This window comes from Canis lupus, unplaced genomic scaffold (assembly GCF_011100685.1).
Source record: "Canis lupus familiaris isolate Mischka breed German Shepherd unplaced genomic scaffold, alternate assembly UU_Cfam_GSD_1.0 chrUn_S1901H2100, whole genome shotgun sequence".
Taxonomy (NCBI): Eukaryota; Metazoa; Chordata; class Mammalia; order Carnivora; family Canidae; genus Canis; species Canis lupus.
The window spans coordinates 1-15,244 of NW_023330766.1; the positions used below are offsets into that span (position 1 = coordinate 1).

A 15,244-nucleotide genomic window follows, 5' to 3' on the forward strand; every position below is an offset into this window, starting at 1 on the left:
CTGTGTCTCTGCCTCTCTCTCCTCTCTGTGACTATCATAATAAATAAAAAAGAAAAACAGAGGACCTTTCCATTTAAAAAAAAAATATACTTGAAGGGAGTCTTTACTTTTGGATGTTACTGGATAATACAAATGAACGAAGATAATACTATGGATAAAGACCACATACTGACTCTTTTTAAGAATTTAACTCTTTTTATTTCTAAAAAAATCTTTCCTTTTACCACAAAAGACGAAATTCATTTTTATTGTAGGAAAATGTTTAAATATAGGTAGAAAAGGTAAACCACATCAATGCTGCTTACACCCTCATGATAAAAATTGTGTGTGTCTTTACAATCTACCACGTTGCTTTCAATTAATACAATAAATAAAAGCAACACTGTTTTCAATTAATTTGCTCATTTTTATATAATTTTTAAACACCTATTCACCAATATTTTGTTTGGGCCAATAGTATTCCATCAAATGGATGTACCACCATTCACTAATTCAGTTCCTCACTATTGATTTAGGAGTTGCTTTCGATTGTACACAAATTTAAAGAGTCTTTACTGAACAGTATAGAGGTTTGCAACATTGCAAATTATATCCTAAGAGTAAAAGAAAATACAGAGTAGAATTTTTAATTGATATTCATTTTTAAACCATTTGATTGATGATTTTATTGTTTTAAATTTTTATTTATTTATGATAGGCACACAGTGAGAGAGAGAGGCAGAGGCACAGGCAGAGGGAAGCAGGCTCCATGCACCGGGAGCCCGACGTGGGACTTGATCCCGGGTCTCCAGGATCGCGCCCTGGACCAAAGGCAGGCGCTAAACCGCTGCGCCACCCAGGGATCCCTGATTTATGATTTTAAATTACTCTTCAATAATGTACCTTTTTTTCACAAGCAATACATGACTGTGTCTGTTTTTCTGTATGCTTCCCAAACACTGTCTAATTATTTTTTCATTGTTTCAGTCTGAAAATATGGTTAAAGTAGGAGGTAACTGTATATTTTCTCCAATTCTTTAATGCTAAGCAGGTTGATCAAGTTGTGTGCATGTGTGCCTTGTGTAGTTATATTTCTGTGTGTATCTATATTTCCTATTTGTGCTTTTTGCTTGGTTTTCAGTGTGTAATGCTTATTATTCTTCTTACTGACTTAATCTTTTAAAGCATCGAGGTATTTTTTTATTTGTTGTGAAAGTTGCAAAGATTTTCCCCAAGTTTTATTGACCTTTTATTAGTTTTTCATGTTTTCACCCTTCCTAGTTTTTAGGTTGTGCATAGTTATGTCTGCCAGGGTGCCCTTTATAGTTTATCTTTTTGTTATTTTTTCCAGAATGATATTTTTCATTAGGTTTATTGACACATGAATGACATATAACATGTAAATTTAAGGTGTACAATGTGATTACATTGTGAAATGATTACTACAGGAAGGTTGATTAACACATTCATCATGTCACAGCTACCTTTTTTTTTAGAGAATGTGGTGAGGACATTTAAGATCTACTCTCTTAGGAGCTTTCATATATACAATACATTACTGTTAACTGTAGTCACCATCCTGTGTATTTTACCCCTAGTAGTTATTTATCTTGTAACCATTTCCTCCATCTCTCCACGCCCTTCTCCCAGGTGACACCTTTTTATTGTCTATTTTTATGAGTTTGATTTTATAAATTCCACATGTAAGTGAGATCATACAGCATTTATCTTTCTCTGTCTGACTTATTTCTCTTAGCATAATGACTTCAAGATACATCCATGTGGTTCCAAATGGCAGGATTTCTTTTTTTTTTTTTAAGATTTTATTTATTTATTTGATAGACCACAAATGGGGGCAGGGAGGGCAGAGAGAAAGGGAGAAGAAAGCTTCCCGCTGAGCAAGGAGCCTGATGTGGGGCTTGATCCCAGTACCCTGGGATTGTGACCTGAGCCAAAAGCAGATAGATGCTTAACCAAATGAGCCACCCAGGTGCCCCAAGATTTTTTCTTTTTTAGTATTCCTGTGTGCCCACACCTGTATTTGAATATATGTCGGTATTATGCACCATACTTTCTTAGTCCATTCATCTGTCAGTGGAGACTTAGGGTTCTTTATATGTCTTGGCTATTGTGAACCATGCTGCAGTGAACATAGGGATGCAGGCATCTCTTAAAGATACTAATTTCATTTCCTTTAGGTATATATACCCAGAAGTGGGATTGGTAGATCATATAGAGTATTTAATTTTTTGAGAATCTGTATTAAATTTTTTGAGAATCCTTCATACTGTTTTCATACCTACTGCACCAATTTGCATTCCCACTGACAGCGCAGAAGTATTTCCTTTTCTCCATTTCCTTTCCAACATATGTTGTCTTCTTGATGATAGTCATTCTCACAAGTGTGAGGTGATATCTTTTGTGTTTTTGATTTGTATTTCTTGGTAATTACTGATGTTAAGCACAACTTCATGTACCTCTTGGACATGTGGATATCTTCTTTGGAAAAATATCAGCTCAGGTCCTTCGCCCCTTTTTTAATTGAATTATTTGGGGTTTTCTTTGTTTTTTAAGTATCGAGTTGTAGAAGTTCCTTAAATATTTTGGAAATTAATGCCTTATCAGACATATGGTCTACACGTATTTTCTCCTATTCTTTGTGTCACCATTATTATTCTGTTATAAGTATTTTGTTAATAATTTCTTTTGCTGTAAAGATAACTTTTTTAGTTTGATGTAGAGCCACTTGTTTATTTTTGCTTTGTTGCTTGTGCTTTTGGTGTTCTATGCAAAAACTCATTACCAAGACCAACATCAAGGAGTTTTTAACCCTATATTTTCTTCCAGAAGTTTTAATTATATTACATATGGGCTTTATTTTTGTCATGTTGCATTTTATGAAATGCTTTTATTATGCTTTTGCTATGAGGATTCTGTGATTTTTATCCAACGATATATTAATGTATCATGTTTATTGACTTGTGTTTGTTGAGCCTTCTTTGCATCCTAGGGATAAATCCCATCTTTGTGGCATACCATCCTTTTAATGTGCTAACTTTATTAACTAGTATTTTGTTGTGAATTTTTGCATTTATGTTCATCGGGCTATTGGGCCTTTAGTATCTATATGCCTTTTTTTTAAGATTTATTTATTTATGATAGACATGGAGAGAGAGAGAGGCAGAGAGAGAAGCAGGCTCCATGCACCGGGAGCCCGACGTGGGATTCGATCCCGGGTCTCCAGGATCGCGCCCTGGGCCAAAGGCAGGCGCCAAACCGTGCGCCACCCAGGGATCCCATGCCTTTTGTATCTGGATAGTGGAGGTCTTATAAAGTGAATTTGGGAGTATTCCCTCTTCTTCAATTTTTGGAAGGATTTCAGAAGGATTGGCTTTGATTCTTTAAATTCACCAGTGTTTGGTAGAATCCATGAGTAAAACTATCTTGTCCTGGACTTTTCTGTTTTGGGAGGTTTTTGATTACTGATTCAATGGCTTTTCTCATATTTATTCTGCTCAGATATTGTTTTTTTTCTTGCTTCAGTCTTGTTAGGTTGTATGTTTCTAGAAATGTACAATTTCTTCTAGATTATCCAATTCATTGGTATATAATTGCTTATCGTAGTCTCTTCTGATATAAAAGATTTTATTTATTCATTCATGAGAGCCAGAGAGAGAGGGAGAGGCAGAGACACAGGCAGAGGGAGAAGCAGGCTCCATGCAGGGAACCTGATGTGGGACTCGATCCCTGGTCTCCAGGATCAGGCCCTGGGCCAAAGGCAGGTGCTAAACTGCTAAGCCACCCAGGCTGCCCTCTTCTGATATTTTGGAATGATGTTTCAATTGTAATATCCCTCTTTTATTGATAATTTTATTCATTTGAGTCTTTTTCTCTTTTTCTTGGTTAGCCTAGTGAAAGGCTTGTCAATTTTGTGTAGTTTTTTAAAAAAAAACTAATTCTTTTAAATTTTTTTTAGTTTTGTTAGTCTTTTGTTTTATTCTTCTGTGTTTCATTTTTTCTATTCTAATCCTAATTATTTTTTCTTCTGTTACCATTGACCTTAGTTCAAGCTCCTTGAGTTGTAAAGTTTGATTGTTTATGTGAGATATTTCTTTGTTTAATGTAGGTGTTTATGATTGTAACTTTCCTCTTAGAACAGCTTTTAATGCATTCCATAAATTTTGGCATGTTATATTTCCATTTTCATTTATATCAAGATTTTTTAATTTCTCCTTTGATCCATAGTTTGTTCAGTAGTGTGTTTTGATTTCTATGTTTGTGAATTTCCCAACTTTCCTCTTCTTATTGGTATCTATATAGTGGTCAGAAAAGACATGTGATATAATTTTAATTTTCTTGAATTTGTTAAGACTTTTTTGTGTCTAAACATATGATCTGTCCTGGAACATGTTCTGTCTGCACTTGAGAAGGATTGTATTCTGCTGCTGTTGGGTGGAATGTTCTATATATGTCTGCTACGTCTATTTGATCTATAGTGTTTTTCACATATCACTATCTAGTGTTGAATAACAATATATGATCATATAGTCATATGTTATATGCAATCATGTGTATATACAGTCAGATAACACTGTAGTGCTCTTTCCTTATTGATTTTCTGTCTGAGTAATCCATCAATTATTGGGTATGGAATATTAAAACCCTTCTTATTGTATTGTTGTTTATTTCTCCATGCAGCTCTGTTATTATTTGCTTTATATATTTGGATGTTCTGATGTTGGATGCATACATATTTGCAATTATTATGGCTTGTTTGTGAACTAATCCTTTTATCATTATACAGTGACATTCCTTGTCTCTTGTGACTATTTGAAACTTACTCTATTTCTGATAGAAGTATAGCCATTCCTCCTCTCTTTTGGTTACCATTTGTATGGAATGTTTTCTATCCCTTCACTTTCAATCTATGTGTGTCTTTAAAACTATAGTGAATCTCTTGTAGACAGCATATTGTTGGATCTAGTTTCCTGTTTTTTTTTTTTTTAACCATCCCAGCCTCTCTAGGTTTTTGGATTGGAGAATTTCATCCACCAATGTTAAAGTAATTATTGATAGGTAGGGCCTTACTATGGCCATTTTGTTAATTGTATTCTTTTCTTTTTAACTTTTGTTAATTGTTTTTTTCTGACTGTTTTGTAATTCCTATATTCTCTTCTTTGTCCCTTGCTGTCTTATTTTTCTGATTTGATGACCCTTTGTGGTGGTGTGCTTTGATTCTTCTATCTCAATACTTTGCTCATCTACTACAGGGTTTTTCTTTGTTAGTGCCATGAGGCTTATGTACCCTATCTTATAGTTTCAGCATTCTCTTTTAAACCAATAATAGTTCACTGTGGGGCTTGGATGGGTCAGATGGAAGTAACTGAGGGCAGGAGGGGCTTACTGTTAGGGTCTCTAATTTGGTGAGGCTTCTGTCTCTTCTCTGAGATAGGAGTACTCCTGGCTGAGCTCTTTGGTTAGGTGAGCCTGCTGACTCAGCTTGGCATTCAGATTGGGCTGCTTGCTGGCTGGCTCCCTGGTTGAGTGGCTTTGTATTGGCTTCATGGTCAGGTGGAGCCATTAGCTGGATCAGCATTCACCTCTGGTGGGCTGGAGTCACAGGCAGAGTGGTGCTACTAGTTTTTACTTTGCTTATGAGTGGGGCTGCAGGCTGGGTCTGCAATTGGCCCTGGTAGGGTGAGAGTACAGGCTGTGCCCCCAATCCAGATGTGCCTCTGGCATGACTCGGCATTCAGGTAAAGTCTCTTTGGGATTAGGGGGGACCTCAGGCTGTGCTCAGCAATCAGGCAAGGCTGTGGGCTGGGTTCTAGTGCTGGACAGGGCCATTGGCTATGCTCTGTGTCCTGTATGTTGAGCTCCAAGGATGTCCATGGTCACTATTGAGGTGTCCTGAATAAGAAGGGCTGTAGTCTCTGCTCAACAATTGAACAGAGCTACTGGGTTGGCTCTTTGTCTAGGTGAGGTCATAGCCTGGGCTGTGTGACCTCTCATAGATCATTGATTAGGCTCCTAGGTGAGGCAGTGTACCACACTGGGTGGGTTTGCTGACTTCCTTCCCTGTGTGAGCAGGCTGTAAGATGGCTCTGTCTATAGAGACCTTTGTTTTTTTGTTTGTTTGTTTTTGTTTTTTAAAGATTTTATTTATTTATTCATTAAAGACACACAGAGAGAGGCAGAGACACAGGCAGAGGGAGAAGCAGGCTCCATGCCGGGAGCCTGATGCGGAACTTGATCCCAGGACTCCAGGATCATGCCCTGGGCCGAAGGCAGGCTAAACCACTGAGCCACCCAGGCATTCCTTATAGAGACCTTTAGGTGGACACACAGAACCAAACCCAGCCAGTTGGGTTGGGGCGTCATCACTTTTTTTTTCTTCGCTTCTCATTTTTTTGTATATTTTTTATTTATTAGAGTTTGATTTGCCAACATATAGTATAACACCAAGTGCTCTTCCCATCAAATGCCATCCTCAGTGCCCATCACCTAGTCACCGCATTTCCTCACCCACCTCCCCTTCCACTACCCCTTGTTTCCCAGAATTAGGAGTCTCTCATGTTATGTCTCCCTCTCTGATATTTCCAACGCATTTTCTCTCCTTTCTGCTTTAATCCTTTTCACTATTTTTATATTCCCCATATGAATGAAACCATATAATGTTTGTCCTTCTCCGATTGACTTACATCACTCAGCATAATACCCTCCAGTTCCATCCACATTGAAACAAATGGAGGGTATTTGTCATTTAAATGGCTGAGTAATATTCCATTGTGTATATAGATCACATCTTCTTTATCCATTAATCTTTTAATGGGCACTGAAGCTCTTTCTACAGTTTGGCTACTGTGGACATTGCTGCTATAAACATTGGGGTGCAGGTGTCTCGGTCTTTCACTGCATCTGTATCTTTGGGGTAAAACCCCAAGCAGTGCAATTGCTGAGTCATAAGGCAGCTCTATTTTGAACTGTTTGAGGAACCTCCACACAGTTTTCCCGGGTGGTTGCACCAGTTCACATTCCCACCAACAGTGCAAGAGGGTTCCCTTTTCTCCGCATCCTCTCCAACATTTGTTGTTTCCTGCCTTGTTAATTTGCCCCATTCTCACTGGTGGGAGGTGGTATCTCATTGTGGTTTTGATTTGTACTTCCCTGATGGCAAGTGATGCAGAGCATTTTCTCATGTGCTTGTCTATGTCTTCCTCTGTGAGATTTCTGTTCATGTCTTTTGCCCATTTCATGATTGGATTGTTTGTTTCTTTGCTGTTGAGTTTACTAAGTTCTTTTTAGATCTTGGATACTAGCCCTTTATCTGATATGTCATTTGCAAATATCTTCTCCCATTCTGTAGGTTGTCTTTTAGTTTTGTTGACTGTTTCTTTTGCTGCGCAGAAGCTTTTTATCTTGATGAAGGCCCAAGAATTCATTTTTGCTTTTGTTTCCCTTGCTTTCACAGATGTATCTTGCAAGAAGTTTCTGTGGCCAAGTTCAAAAAGGGTGTTGCCTGTGTTCTCCTCTAGGATTTGGATGGATTCTTGTCTCATATTTAGATCTTTCATCCATTTTGAGTTTATCTTTGTGTATGGTGTAAGAGAATGGTCTAGTTTCATTCCTCTGCACATGGCTGTCCAATTTTCCCAGCACCATTTATTGAAGAGACTGTCCTTTTTCCAGGAGATAGTCTTTTCTGCTTTGTTGAATATTAGTTGACCATAGAGTTGAGGGCCCGTTTCTGGGTTCTGTATTCTGTTCCACTGATCTACGTGTCTGTTTTTGTGCCAGTACCACACTGTCTTGATCATCACAGCTTTGTAGTACAACTTGAAATCCAACATTGTGATGCCCCCTGCTCTGGTTTTCTTTTTCAAAATTCCCCTGGCTATTCAGGGTCTTTTTTTGATTCCACACAAATCTGAAGATGATTTGTTCCAACTCTCTGAAGAAAGTCTATGGTATTTTGATAGGGATTGCATTAAATGTGTAAATAGCCCTGGGTAGCAGAGAAATTTTCACAGTATTAATTCTTCCAATCCATGAGCATGGAATATTTTCCATCTCTTTGTGTCTTCCTCAATTTCTTTCAGAAGCATTCTGTAGTTTTTAGGGTATACATCCTTTATCACTTTGGTTAAGTTTATTCCTAGGTATCTTATGCTTGGGTGCAATAAACCTGAATGGGATTTTGGTATTGATTAATTTCTCTTTCTTCAGTCTCATTATTACTGTATAGAAATGCCACTGACTTCTGAGCATTGATTTTGTATCCTGCCACATTGCCGAAATGCTGTATGAGTTCTAGCAATCTTGGGGTAGAGTCTTTGGGTTTTATAGGTACCTTACCATGTCATCTGTGAAGAGGGAGAGTTTGACTACTTCTTTGCAATTTCAATGCCTTTTATTTCTTTTTGTTGTCTGATTGCTGAGGCTAGGACTTCCAGTACTATGTTGAATAGCAGTGGTGAGAGTGGACATCCTTGTCGTGTTCCTGATCTTAGGGGAAAGGCTCTCAGTATTTCCAACCATTGAGAATGATATTTGCTGTGTGCTTTTCATAGATGACTTTTAAGGTGGTGAGGAATATTCCCTCCTTCCCTACACTCTGAAGAGTTTTGATCAGGAATGGATGCTGTATTTTGTCAAATGCTTTCTCTGGGGCCCCCCGGGTGGCTCAGTGGTTTAGCACCGCCTACAGCCCAGGGCCTGATCCTGGAGTCCCAGGATCGAATCCACCTTGGGCTCCCTACGTGGAGCCTGCTTCTCCCTCTGCCTGTGTCTCTGTCTCTCTCTCTCTCTCTCTCTCTGTGTGTGTATGTGTGTGTCTCATGAAGAAATAAAATCTTTTAAAAAATGTTTTCTCTGCATCTATTGAGAGTATCATATGGTTCTTGTTTTTTCTCTTGTTGATATGATCTATCACGTTGATTGTTTTAAGAGTGTTGAACCAGCCTTGCATTCCAGGGATAAATCCTGCTTAGTCACGGTGAATAATCTTCTTAATGTACTGTTGGATCCTATTGGCTAGTATATTTTTGAGAATTTTTGCAACTGTGTTAATCAGGGATATTGGTCTATATTCTCCTTTTTGGTGGGGTCTTTGGTTTTGGAATTAAGGTGATGCTGCCTTCATAAAATGAGTCTGGAAGTATTCCGTCCCTTTCTATCTTTCAGAACAGCTTTAGTAGAATAGGTTTTGTTTCTTCTTTAAATATTTAATAGAATTCCCCTGGGAAGCCATCTGGCTCTGGACTTTTGTGTCTTGGGAGGTTTTTGATGACTGCTTCAATTTCCTCCCTGGTTATTGGCCTGTTCAGGTTTTCTGTTTCTTCCTGTTCCAGTTTTGGTCGTTTGTGGTTTTCCAGAAATGTGTCTGTTTCTTCTAGATTGACTAATTTATTGGTGTATAAATAAATTGCTTTATTAAAATATTATAATAATATTTTTATTATATATATATATAAAATTACATGGTTTTTTTTATTTTAAATTTTGTATTTCATTGGTATTGGTTGTGATTTCTCACCTTTCATTCATAATATTATAATTTGAGTCCTTTCTCCTTCTTTCAATAGACTGAATAATGGTTTATCTCTCTTACAAATTCTTTCAAAGAACCAACTCCTGGTTTTGTTGATCTGTTCTACAGTTCTTCTGGTCTCTACTTCATTGAGTTCTGCTCGAATCTTTATTAACTCTCTTCTTCTACTTGGTATAGGTTTATTTGCTGTCCTTTCTGCAGTTCCTTTAGGTGCAAGGTTAGCTTGTGTATTTGTTTTTTCCAATTTTTTGAGGGATGCTTATATTGTGATGTATTTCCCTCTCAGGACTGCTTTTGCTGTATCCCAAAGATTTTGAATGGTTGTATCTTCATTCTCATTAGTTTCCATGAATCTTTTTAATTCTTCTCTAATTTCCTGGTTGACTCTTTCATCTTTTAGCAGGCTGCACTTTAACCTCCATGTGTTTGAGTTTCTTCCAGATTCCTTCTTGTGATTGAGTTTAAGTTTCAAAGCATGGTGGTCTGAAAATATGCAGGGAACAATCCCAATCTTTTGGTATTGCCTGAGACCTGGTTTGTAAGCCAATATGGTCTATTCCAGAGAAAGTCCCATGTGCACTTGAGAAGAATGTGTGTTCAGTTGTGTTTGGACCTAAAGTTCTGTAGATATCTGTGAAATCCATATGATCCAGTGTATCATTTAAAGCTCTTGTTTCTTTGGTGATGTTGTGCTTAGAAGATCTGTCATTTGCCGCAAGTGCTAGGTTGAAGTTTCCTACTATTAGTGTATTATAATTTAATATGTCTTTACTTTGGTTATTAATTGTTTGATATACTTGGCAGCTCCCACATTAGGGGCATAAATATTCATGATTGTTAAGTCTTCTTGTTGGATAGACCCTTTGAGTATGACATAGTGTCCCTCTTCATCTCTTACTACAGTCTTTGGGATAACCTTTATCTGATAGGAGGATTGCCACCCCAGCTTTCTTTTGAGGACCATTTGAACGTTAATGGTTCTCCACCCTTTCATTTTCAGGTTGGAGGTGTCCTTAGGTCTCAAATGAGTCTCTTGTAGACAGCAAATGGATGGGTCTTGCTTTTTTATCCAGCCTGAAACCCTGTGTCTTTTGGTGGGATCATTTAGCCCATTCATGTTCAGAGTAACTATTGATAGATATGAACTTAGTGTCACCATAATACCTATTCAGTCCTTGTTTTTGTGGGTAGGTTCTTTGGGCTTCCTATTTATTTTACAGGGTCCCCCTTAACATTTCTTGCAGAGCTAGTTTAGTGGTCACATATTCTTCCAGTTTCTGCATCTCTTGGAAGCTCTTTATCTCTCCTTCTATTATGAATGAGAGCCTTGCTGGATAGAGTATTCTCGGCTGTATGTTCTTCTCATTTAAGACCTGATATCCTGCCAGCCCTTTCTGGTCTGCCAGGTCTTTGTGGAGAGGTCTGCTGTTAATCTGATATTTTTCCCCATATAAGTTATGGATCTCTTGTCTCTTACCACGTTAAGGATTTTCTCTTTATCTTTGAAATTTGCAAGTTTCACTATTAAATGTTGAGGTGTTGAACGGTTTTTATTGATTTTATTTTATTTTATTTTATTTTATTTTATTTTTTATTTTATTGATAGAGGATATCTCTATCTCCTGGATCTGAATGCCTGTTTCCCTCTCCAAATTAGGGAAGTTCTCAGCTATGATTTGTTCAATATGTAGATTTTTCCTTCTCAGGCTATCATTTATTTCCCTTAACCTTTCCTCATGGTCTTTTAATTGTTTTTCTCTTTTTTCCTCAGCTTCCTCCTTGCCATAAACTTGTGTTGTATATCTCTCACTCTTTCTTCTACCTCATTAACCCTCATCATTAGGACCTCCAGTTTGGATTGCATCTCATTTAATTGATTTTTAATATCATCCTGATTAGATCTAATTTCTGCAGTTATGAAGTCTCTTGAATCCTTTATGCTTTTTTTCCAGAGCTACTAGTAGCTTTATAATTGTGCTTCTGAATTGACTTTCTGATACTGAATTGTAATCTAAATTCTGTAACTCTGTGGCAGAGAGTACTGTTTCTGATTCTTTCTTTTGTGTTGAATTCTTCCTTCTAGTCATTTTGCTAAGTGCAGAGTGGCTGTATGTGAGCGGGCTGAGTCAAGAATATCAACCATGACCTAAGTAAATTTCACCCTGGATGATTCTGACAAGGCCAAAGACCAGAAGTTGAAAAAATATGGAATGCTGCATGTTATCCTTGTGCAAGGGCCATGCTAATCTTCTCTGTATCATTCCGATTTTAGTATATGTGCTGCTGAAGTGAGCACCATCACTTTGGTTCTCCAAATGGCTCTCACTCTGGCTCTTAGCTAAGAGCTCTGTTCAGGTACTTACACTCCCCAAACCACAGCTTACCATGATCCCTGCCTTAATTGCTATGAGCCCCTTTCTCCCTCTCCATCTCTGATGCTTGAAAGTCTTATGCTATTTATTTCTCCAGTGGTCCCTGTGAGATGAGACTGAAGTGTAGGCATCCTTAGAAGCACTCATAACAGTGGAGAAGCTGGATACCCTCCCTTGGGCTTTCCACACTGGAGAAATCAGAGGTTTCTGGGAGTATATCTTTGTGCTGTACTGCACTGGTTTTGGGAAAGGGTGATTAGGTCAAAGTAAAACTGCTCCTTTACCCTTCAAATGCATTATTTTATTTTATTTTTTTCTGAGCCAAGTAGATACTCCAGCCTCATCCTTGGTTCTAGGACTTTCACAAAGATGCCTTGACTATAGATACTCCTAGTTGGTTTTTCTCTGAGGGAACTGGAGAAGATCATTTTTTTGCCATCTTGGTGATATCATTATGACTTTTATGCTTAAAAAGGCTTTCTCTATCCATGTTCATATAAAATTCACCTATATTATCAACTATATGTCAGTAGTTTCATTGTTTCACAATTATGCCTTTAATTCATCTGAGAATTTATTTTGATAAATGTTATGAGAAAAAAAACCCTTTTTTCTTTAATAACTAATCACTTTAACACTTTTTTATATAGACATACCTTATTTTATCGTGCTTCACACAAATCTTTTTTTTTTTTTTTTTTTTTTTACAAATTGAAGTTTGTGGCAAACGTGCATTGAGCAAGTCTTTTGGTGTTATTTTTATTTCAACAGCATTTCTCACTTCATGTCTCTGTGTCCTTCTTGCAGTTCAAACTTACTCATTATTACTTAATTTGTTACGTGGATCTATGATCAGTGATTGCAACCAACTGAAAGTTCACATGATGGTTAGCATTTGTTAGTAATAAAGGTATTTTTATTTTTTAATTATTTATTCATGAGAGATGCAGAAAGAGAACGAGGCATAGACCTAGGCATAGGGAGAAGCAGATTCCCTGTGGGGAACCCCATGTGGGACTCCATCCTGGGACTCCAAGATCATGCCCTGAGCTGAAGGCAGATGCTCAACCACTGGACCACCCGTGCATCTCAGTAATAAAGTATTTTTAAATTTAAGGTATATACATTGTGTTTTTTGGACATAATGCTATTGCACACTTTTAATAGACTTCAATATTGTATACACATAACCTTTATATGCAGTGCAAAACCAAAAAAAATTCAGTTGATTCACTTTCATGAGATACTTGCTTCATTTTGGTGGTCTGGAATTGAAGACACAATATCTCCAAGCTGTGCCTATAAATTCAATCTGGTTTAATTTATTATATATTTGTCACTGAATGATGTGTAGCCCTAGGTGACGAAATCTGCATCTTGATCCTGGTGTCTTTCTGTTGCTAGCACTTAATGATGTACATGTTGAGTAGAATCAGTCAAAGCCCAAAGCTTTACATATACCCAGAGATCTGTTTTTATGTTGCCACGTCATTAAACCATACACCTACTTGCAGCTGTTCACCCAACAATGAGTACATGTGACTACATTCATTAAACCTACCTTACTAGTTTGTTCTTACATGGGAATCTCTCCCTTTAGAAACAAGTAGCTCGGGATCCCTGGGTGGCGCAGCGGTTTGGCGCCTGCCTTTGGCCCAGGGCGCGATCCTGGAGACCCGGGATCGAATCCCACGTCGGGCTCCCGGTGCATGGAGCCTGCTTCTCTCTCTGCCTCTCTCTCTCGCTCTCTCTCTGTGACTATCATAAATTAATAAAAAATTTAAAAAAAAGAAACAAGTAGCTCTCTCTATCTTGCAGGATTAGGACTGACAAGTTCAAGAATCAACTTTTCTTTCAGTATAACAAGTAAAAGGAAGCTACATAATTATTTAGGTTGCTCTTGGCCTATGCTTTCTGCGATGCTTCTCTAATTCTAATTTGATGCCTTTTTTTTTTTTTTTTGAAGACAGTATCCCTGGACTCTGGGTACCTCATTTCCTTTCAGGTTTGGGTATCTGACTTTTCTACCCAAGTATTTATTACTGCACCAGACTTGGAAAGTAATGCCCTGTATCCAGATCTGTGGCCATCTAATTCCTACTGAGAGGATTCTGATTTGGGAACCAGAGAATTTGCCTATAGGGTGGCAGTGTAGAACAGAGTTTCTGTTCTTGCATTAATTTCCCGTGGCTTGCTGTAACAAATGATCACAACTTGGAGGCTTTAAAACAATAGAAAACAATTTTTCCAAGTTCCAGAGGCCAAAAGTCTGAAATAAATATCACTGAGCCAAAGCAAGGTATTGAGAGGGTACTCCCCCTCTGAAGGCTCTGATAGCTGCTGCCATTTCTTGGTTTGTAGTCACATCACTCCCATCTTCTGCCTCCATGGTCACATTGCTGCCCTCCTCTAGTGTCTGTGTCAAGTCTCTACTTGCCTCACTTTGTAGTGACACTTGTGATTGCATTAAGAGTTCATCCATTTAATTCAGGTAATTGCTCCACCTCCAGATTGTTACTTTAATTATGCAGATGTGTCTGCATAGGCTTTGCTAAATAAGATATCAGATTTTACAGGTTCCAGGGTTTAGGACCTGATATCTTTGGGGGCCATTATTTAACTTACTGTAGTGAACAAGTGAGATCAAATAACACTAAGTTTAATCCCAGAGCCAGCATTCATTATCTGTGTGGAAATAGGTGATGGTGCAAACTGTTTATATTTTAGTTTCTTCATCTGAAAAAAATCAACATACATACTACATATCTCATATAATTATTGTCAGCTACAATCAGAAAATACATGCAAAAGTCATCAAAGTACATGTCCCTAATGCAGTGTTAAATGTAAGTTCTTACATATGATAGAGGATTGGAAGGATCAGTTGAATTAAATTGCAGACAGCCTATATACTACACTAAGGAGTTTAATACTGGCAGGGGTGGGGGATTTGGGGGGCATACAGGAATCATTTAGGTTCTTATGCAAATGAGTCATAAGATAAGAGAGGGGCATTAAAAATTAATCTGGGATCTGTGGACAGAATTGAGAAAGAAAAGAGGAAATTCATTGAAATGATTCAGGGAGATTTATTGACATGAACTAAAGAGAAACAGTATCTCTGAGAAGTAAGACCTTCTATGTCTTTCCCAGCCCATAAGCTCCAGGAAGGCAGAAGCAATGCCATTATTTTTACCTATATGATGAATGATTGCCTCTCCAGAGTTCTAAAGAATTTTCTGTTTGTGGAGATCCCTGGGTGGCGCAGCGGTTTGGCGCCTGCCTTTGGCCCAGGTTGCGATCCTGGAGGACTGGGGATCGAGTCCCACGTCTGGCTCCCGGT

General features: G+C 37.9%; 1 pseudogene; it reads right to left on the minus strand.

Annotated features, from left to right (window-relative positions):
• Positions 1-11,728: 11,728 nt before the first annotated feature.
• LOC119878781 lies at positions 11,729-11,825 on the minus strand (annotated as a pseudogene).
• Positions 11,826-15,244: the final 3,419 nt, after the last annotated feature.